Consider the following 8,326-nt stretch of genomic DNA (forward strand, 5'->3'; position numbering starts at 1 on the left):
GCCCCAGAAATGCTTCACTAGGTTCCCTGATAGGTGCAATAAAAGAGGAATAGAGGAAGAGGTCCTACTCCCCTTCCCACCTTGTTCATCATACTGAGGAGCATTTCGCTAACAAAGTAATTCACAGGGAATTTCTTTGAATTCACAGGGAGTTTGAGTAGAGTGCCTTTCCCCTTATCCCTGAATAAACAGAGTCATCCCCACACATATCCAGGATGAGGGCAAAGGATATGAAGCAAGAGGGGTTAGTTTTCTGCCATAATTCTCTTTTTAGAAATCAAGCAACTGGAACTGTTCTTAGCTAGAGTGACAGAACATTTCCTTGAATAGAGTAATCCAAGAATTGGCTCCTGTCCTTATTTTCTTCTGAGGCTTATCATGCTGGCCCCTCAAAATCTGTTACAATATTATGCCCTGGAATGTGAATGTATTAGTTAAGGCTTTAAAAAAACAATCAAGCTAGTTTTTAATCACCTCCCCTTGCAATTGCAGCACAGGTTTTTGCAATCTTGGTGGCCGAGTTCTTTTCCAAAAGGCCAGAATAAAAAGAGAGAAAACTTTGTAGGATGAGTCCATTTTTCTAGAAAGAGGATGAGGGAGGGAAAGAGACCTCCAAGACATGCTTCCACCACCAAAGCCCCCAAGGAGAGGGTGAGACAGGGAATGTTCATGGGGAGGAATGTTCCAGGAGCTTACCTGATCAATTTCGCAGCATTGGAATACGATATCCCTAAAAATAACAACAACCCACCAATATATCAAGCCTGACTTACCAATTATTTCAGCCTGCAGAGACAGACAGAAAGGAAACAAGTATTGAAAAATGCCGGTGCCACTGCAGTGGGGCTGATGTGCTTGCCTCAACAGCAATTCTTAAAGTGGTAACTTCTCAAAGGTTGTTGCAGAACCCTACTGGAACCTCTTACATTCAGGCATGATAACTGTGCTGGAGCTCAACAGAATTGGACACAGAGCGATCAAACAGGGATGCCAGATGGTTGACTTTAAAGGAGGAAGGAGAAAGAAGGGTGCTAGCTGCGGGCTCAGTCACCTTGGAATCACAGGCAACTTGTTTGGTAATAAAATCTGACATTGTGACTGAATGCTGAGCACCAGATTGCATGCTCTATGGGAGGCAGTTACCTGGGGCTAAAGATAACTTGAAGCCATATGTTTTCAAAGTCTAAATAAGACCTGGACCTGAAGCTCACAAGAAGCCCCAAAGCTGGCATTGCTTGTATTTGGGCCACCTCCCAATTGCCTGTGGCCCCGCCCACCACTGGAATGCCCCCCCACCCCCGCAGCTTCTCCAAAATGGAATCCAGCCCTCGGGTTGAAAGAGGCTCTGCACCCCTGGCCTATGTGGTGGGCATAATTTTATAACCCTGTTAATTTTTTAAACTGATCTTTTAATTAGCTCTAAAGTGCTTTTCCAGGTATAATTTAAATATTAGAAAATTTCTAAAATACTAGAAGATTACTGCTTTTTGTTATTAATAGTTTTTATTCAGTTCACTTTTACCAAACAAAGGCAGAGGGGGGTGGGGACAGGAGGTCAGGTGGGTTTTTTAATACACACACAAAACAACTTCAACAAAAAGAAAATATCAGCTTCAGCCTAAGCTTGTGAGATACTGCTCAGATGAAAGAGTGTTATCGCACTAGAACACTAATTTCCAAAAACAAAACAAAAAAATCCACTCACCACCATTTTAGCAACATGGTTCTTTTCTAATTAAACAGTTCTAATCTATACTTCCCATCTAAAATAAATGTTAAACACTTTTAAAAAATATTTCATGGGTAGTAGTGGACAGTCATGCTTAAAGGAATAAGTGTTTAGCATTTTAAAAAAATGGTGTGTGTTTTTTAAAGGAATTGCTCCAATTTTCTTTTTTGTCAAATGACCCCGCAGGTAAATCGGAGCTTCTGCTTCCCCATAGCAGCTATGCCATGCACACTGGGGTGGACAGAGCATAGTCACTCACTCATACCACACACTCACACACAGGAGTCCCCACTCCCCAACACATAGAGAATCAACCATTTGATAAATTAATAATATATCATTGATACCTTGATATCACAATTTCTACTGGATGAGACCCAAGCTAACATACATTAGCATTAGTTAATCACAGAATATTGCTACCTCTTTTGCAAGTGCTCCTGTAATACGTTTGGGGACAGGCACAATAGAGATCAGATCTGAGGCTGAAGCCCCCACCCCACCTGCCAAAAGGAGAGAGGAAAAGCACTCTAGAGATTGGCCCTAGGGTTACTGCCATAGAAGCCTCATTCCTAGAGTGCCCCCAGAGCCTCCTAGGAAGCAGGCAGGAAATATTGAGCACGGCTTCCTAGGATGCTCTAGGAATGAGGCTTATCACATTTACAGAGCAATTTTTGGTGAGCTGGAGACAAATTCCTGATCAGATCATGTGCTCAGACGCATCCTGCTCCTTAAGTCTGTCCACTTCCCTAAGTCACTATTTTGCACCCAGTTGGTGAACCTCGGGGTTCTAGTAAAAAACCATGCCGATCCCGCAGATCTGAAATCTGCCGCCCCCCCGCCCCCCCCGCAAGTGATACACATGCCATAGAGCTTCAGTTTGCACTCTTATTTATGGGGGTTTTCACTAGCTGACAATTTCTTGGATCCTGAGACAGCAAGGATGGACAGGAAAGCAGGCTTGGAATTCCCTACAAGAGGTCTGGGCATATCTGTGGAGGCATTCCTTTTCCCCGCGGCAGCACATTCCTATAATATTGGCCTTGTAACCATTTTCTGATAGACTAGAACATGCAGCATGGCTAAGAGCTTACTGGCTAATACCCCAGCCCTCCAAACACTGGCTTAGAAGCCAGGTTGGCTTGCACAGGCATGCTCATCCCTTATTGCTTGCTGCAGCAGAAGCAAGCAGTGAGGGCTTGTATGTGTGAGTGGGCCATCTCAGGGCTAACACCACAGCCAGGACCAGGGTCAGTGCAAGGGAAAGGGTGAGATGATGCCGCCCCTGCCCCCCATTCCCCATACAGAAGCTGACTAGGCTAGCAGTTGAATCTGACTTCAACCCTGGCAACAAGACAGTGTCCTCCACCACACCAATGGGCAGCAGGCTAGTTTAGGCAAGGCAGGGCAGACTGCATGGCACACACGGTTCTGTTCTCCAACAGGGCGGGACACGTGTGTGTGTGTGTGTGGGGGTGCTCAGGAGGAACGGCCAGTGGGCTGCTGCAGCTCCCCCCTCCCCACATCCTCTGCCTACATAATGGTAGGGCTGGCCTTGGACAAGATCTTCATTTCATTTCAAATGCAGTGCTTTATAATGATGCCAGTTTACACACTTCAGCGGCCAGTATTCAAGTTTCACACATGAAGGGTTTAAAATAATCAAATTATGTTTATAGCATGTGTGAATTAGCCCTGAGCCTTCTTGATTTAAAGAGTTTGCCTCACAGTTGGTTCCAATGGAAGCTTCTTTTTTGGGGTTAATGGCAACTTGGGGTGGGGAGGGGGGATCTTTATCAGGACCATGATGGGAGGGAAAGGGTTAGATACACTCCCTGTGCATTGTGGTACCTACCAGTCCCAATTCCTGCCCCCATGCCTACTATTTAGAGTGAAACATTGATTCATAGTACTTGACGTGACATGTTAGCATCATGTGTAGTTTGGCCCTAAGTAAACATGTTTTGTTCCCCAAACATTCCAAACAAGCCGTTTGGAAAGGCAACACCCTGTGTCCTATTAAAGATGTTCATGGTCTACGTCAAATGCTCTACTTTTTCACATGGGCTTCCAGAAATCCAGCTGCCAGCATTCCTCAACACTGGCAAGCACAATTCCCACAGGGGAAATGAGAGAAACATTTAAAGTTGTCTTTAAAAATGTAGGCTGCTTTAATTCTATTTTGTTTTTCCATTTTGGAAAAATCTCTTTAGAAAAATCTATTTTTTTCCCAACACCAATGCCCGAAACCAGAGGAGGAGATCTGAGCTGGGGAAGCAGGTGAGGAACTACAGCCATACATCACATATGCACCTAATTTTGTATCCAAATACGCCTGTGGATGTCCAGAGCACTGCTTTCAGTGGAGTGCTGTGCATCCTGATGTGCATCCCTGCCTGCCTCCTGGCACTAGTCGCACCTTGAGTACCATTTTTACACATGACTAATGCTGGATAAAGGCACAAGACTTTATGTACCTTTCCTAGCCATGAGATGTCAGTGTTTGGTTTAAAGTGAAAGCAAGGAAAATGGGGGGGGGGGATCTGCACTTTGATTCTTGTTGTTGTTGTTCAGTCGTGTCCGACTCTTTGTGACCCCATGGACCATAGCATGCCAGGCCTTCCTGTCCTGCACTCTCTCCCGGAGCGTGCTCAAGTTTATATTTATTGCATCGGTGATGCTATCTAGCCATCTCATCCTCTGCCGTCCCCTTCTCCTTTTGCCTTCAGTCTATTAAACACTGACAGAGGGAGATAATTATATAGGTCTGTACTTTATTAATTCTGGTCTAATTTTATATTTAAATATGGACCATAGACTGTTGTTTTAATCTACTGCACTTTATTCATGTTAATTTATTGGCCTTCTGCTCCAGCAGTGGGATTACAGATGGGGGGAAGGACGGGCACTCCCATGAGGTTAGTCATGGACACTGGGAGGCATGGGGCTGGGGGTTGGGTCAGTGAGGTGAGGGGAAGAGCAATGAGACATCTGAAAGCTGCCCCTTTCTTTGGTCCTTCCCACAATCAGTGGGTTTTGGGTTGCCCTGTCAACTTATCCTCTGGCCTAGTGCTGCTGCTTTTAAATGCCAGGTTGGTCCATAATAAAAGATCTGTCATCCATGATTTAATCATGAATCAAAGGGCAGACCTGGTGTGTATCACCAAGACTTGAGCGGATGAATTGGGAAGAACTGATTTATCCCAGCTTTGTCCACTTGGGTACATTGTACAGCACCAGCTGGAGGACTGGGAAGGGGGCGTTGCTGTCATCTAATAAGGAATCCATCTTCATCACTAGGAAACCTGCTCCCGGGGGTGCTGCGTCCGAGTGCCAGGAGTCGGGTCAGACAGACAGGCGGGGGATTCCGCTGGGGCACCGACTACCCCCACTGCCCCTGCCTGAGTTGGTCCTGGGTTTTGGAAAGCCCCAGGATGCTTTTCCCGAGGGATTTCAGTATCCATGTTGGGGCCGGCGTGGGGCTGGCTCAGCGTGCCATCAGCCTGGCACATAGAATCATAGAATCATAGAATAGTAGGGTTGGAAGGGGCCTACAAGGCCATCGAGTCCAACCCCCTGCTCAATGCAGGAATCCAAGTCAGAGCATCAATCCAAGTCAGAGCAGAACATCCCCGCCAAGGCCCCTGGCCAGAGGTCGAGGTGAATCTGCATCGCCCGGTGCTGGGCTGGCCAAGGCCGGGAGAATAATGGTGCCGGTCGGGCATGAGGGCAGTGCCCAAGGCAGGATCCTGGGGCCAGCATGCCGGAGCAGGCCAAGGGCAGGCGCGCTCCCAGAAGCAAGGTCCAGCGCGGGGGCCTCCGAGGGCGCCTGCAGCGCTCTCCACCGCCGGCCCCTTCGAATGCTCGTTTCTAATAAAAGCCTCGGGCGACGCGAGGGCGCCCGCTCTCCCTCCTGCCCCGGCCCGGGGTCCGCCTCTGGTCAGCGGCTTGGCGGTCAGGAGGGGGGGAGCCGGGGAGCCCCCGCCCCACCGCCTCCGGGCCGCCCGGGCCTTTCCCTTTGCGCGCGCCCGCGCCCCCCGCCGCCGCCGCCGCCGCCGCCGCCGCCTTTCTCCCCGGCCCGCCTCCTCTCGGCTTCTCACCCCGTGCTGCTCCTCGCCGCGCCGCTTCCCGCCCCGTCGCCGCGCTGCCCGGGGGCTCCCCGCGAGCCGCCAGCCTCGCTCCCAGCCCTGCCAGCGCCCCGCCCCCGCCGCTTGCGCTGCGCGTGCCCGCGGGGAGCGGCTGTCGCTGGCACAGCGGGTTTCAGACGCGCGCGCTAAAGGGTTTCCATGGTTTTGCAAGTGCCGTGACCCGCCCAGAGAGCAGTATGGGGGGGGGGGTAACAGCGTCAGAGCGGCTGAGCCTGCGCGTGAGGCGGGGGAAACGGTCCCCGTCCGTGTGCGGTTGGGGGGCGGGCGCGGGCGCGTGGATGGGTGCGCAGCGCCGTCCCGCGTAGGCCTGCGCAGAAATAAGCCCCACCGAGCTCCGGGGAAGCGCGCTCGCGTGCCTAGGGTTGCGACGGGGGGGGCGGGGGTAGACGAGGGGAGGAACTGATCCGTGCGCGCGCGCGCCGGAGAGAGGGAGGCGAGGGGCAATGGATGGGTCTCCGCTAAGAGATGAATCGGTTCTCAGCCTCACTAGCCTTCTGTAAAATGGGTATTTTGTTGTGCTTTTGTGTGGTCAAATATATATATATACACACACACACACACAGTCCCATGAAAAAGAAAGTACACCCTCTTTGAGTTCGATGGTTTTACGTATCAGGACATAATACAAATCATCTGGTCCTTAGCAGGTCTTAAAATTAGGTAAATACAACCTCAGATGTACAACACATGACATATTACACGGTGTCATTATTTATTTTACAGAAATAAAGCCAAAATGGAGAAGCCATGTGTGAAAAACTAAGTACACCTTATGATTCAATAGCTTGTAGAACCACCTTTAGCAGCAATAACTTGAAGTAATCGTTTTCTGTATGACTGTATCAGTCTCTCACATAGTTGTGGAGGAATTTTGGCCCACTTCTTTACAACACTGCTCCAGTTCATTGAGGTTTGCGGGCATTTGTTTATGCACAGCTCTCTCAAGGTCCCGCCACAGCATTTCAATCGGGTTGAGGTCTGGACTTTGACTGGGCCATTGCAACACTTTGATTTTATTTTTCAGCCATTCTGTTGTAGATTTGCTGGTGTGCTTGGGATCATTGTCCTGCTGCATGACCCAATTTTGGCCACGCGTCAGCTGTCGGACAGATGGCCTCACATTTGACTCTAGAATACTTTGGTGTACAGAGGAGGTCATGGTCGACTCAATGACTGCAAGGTGCCCAGGTCCTGTGGCAGCAAAACAAGCCCAAATCATCACCCTTCCACCACCGTGCTTGACAGTTAGTATGAGGTGTTTGTGCTGATATGCTGTGTTTGGTTTTCGCCAAACATGGCACTGCGCATTATGGCCAAACATCTCCACTTTGGACTCGTCTGTCCAAAGGACATTGTTCCAGAAGTCTTGTGATTTGTTCAGATGCAACTTTGCAAACCTAAGCTGTGCTGCCATGTTCTTTTAAGAGAGAAGAGGCTTTCTCCTGGCAACCCTTCTGAACAAACCATACTTGTTCAGTCTTTTTCTAATTGTACTGTCATGAACTTCAACATTTAACATGCTGAGGCCTGTAGGGTCTGAGATGTAACTCTTTGATGTTTTGCAATTTCTCTGAGCATTGCATGGTCTGCCCTTGGGGTGAATTTGCTGGGACATCCACTCCAGAAGATTGGCAACTGTCTTGAATGTTTTCCACTTGTGAATAATCTTCCTCACTGTAGAATGATGGACTTTAAATTGTTTGGAAATGGCTTTATAACCCTTCCCAGATTGATGGGCAGCAACAATTGCTTCTCTGAGATCATTGCTGATGTCTTTACTCTTTGGCATTGTGTTAACACACACCTGAATGCTCGAAACCAGCAAACTCCTGAGACTTCGGCTTTCATAGTGGTGGTCACACTTGCTGATGATCAATAATCAAAGGCATTTGATTAGCAGCACTAGGCTGCTACTTAGCCTCTTCATACCTATGGAAGCAGTAAGGATGTACTTAGTTTTTCACACATGGCTTCTCCATTTTGGCTTTATTTCTGTAAAATAAATATTGACACCGTGTAATATGTCATGTGTTGTTCATCTGAGGTTGTATTTACCTAATTTTAAGACCTCCTAAGGACCAGATGATTTGTATTATGTCCTGATACGTAAAACCATCAAACTCAAAGAGGGTGTATTTTCTTTTTCACATGACTCTGTGTGTGTGTGTGTATATATATATATATATATATATATATATGGTTTGGATTTCAGACCCTCTGCTTGTATTCATTTGCTTGAGTGAATTACTTGTCCTTTGACTAGCCAGGCCCTCACAAAAAGCCATTATGTGACTAGCCACACCCTCTGCAGGAGCCATTCTGTGCCCACAGCAGTTTCTCAAATCCCCCAATGTGCCCATGGGTCCAAAAAGATTGGGACTCCTGGTCTAGCAGGGTTCCAGGTGTCTGTAACACAGGAGGTCAGTCAGTCTGGGCAGCAAGGTCAAGA

The sequence above is a fragment of the Heloderma suspectum genome, chromosome 10, assembly GCF_057233095.1.
Source record: "Heloderma suspectum isolate Gila_16-S chromosome 10, 16-S_ref, whole genome shotgun sequence".
Taxonomy (NCBI): domain Eukaryota; kingdom Metazoa; phylum Chordata; class Lepidosauria; order Squamata; family Helodermatidae; genus Heloderma; species Heloderma suspectum.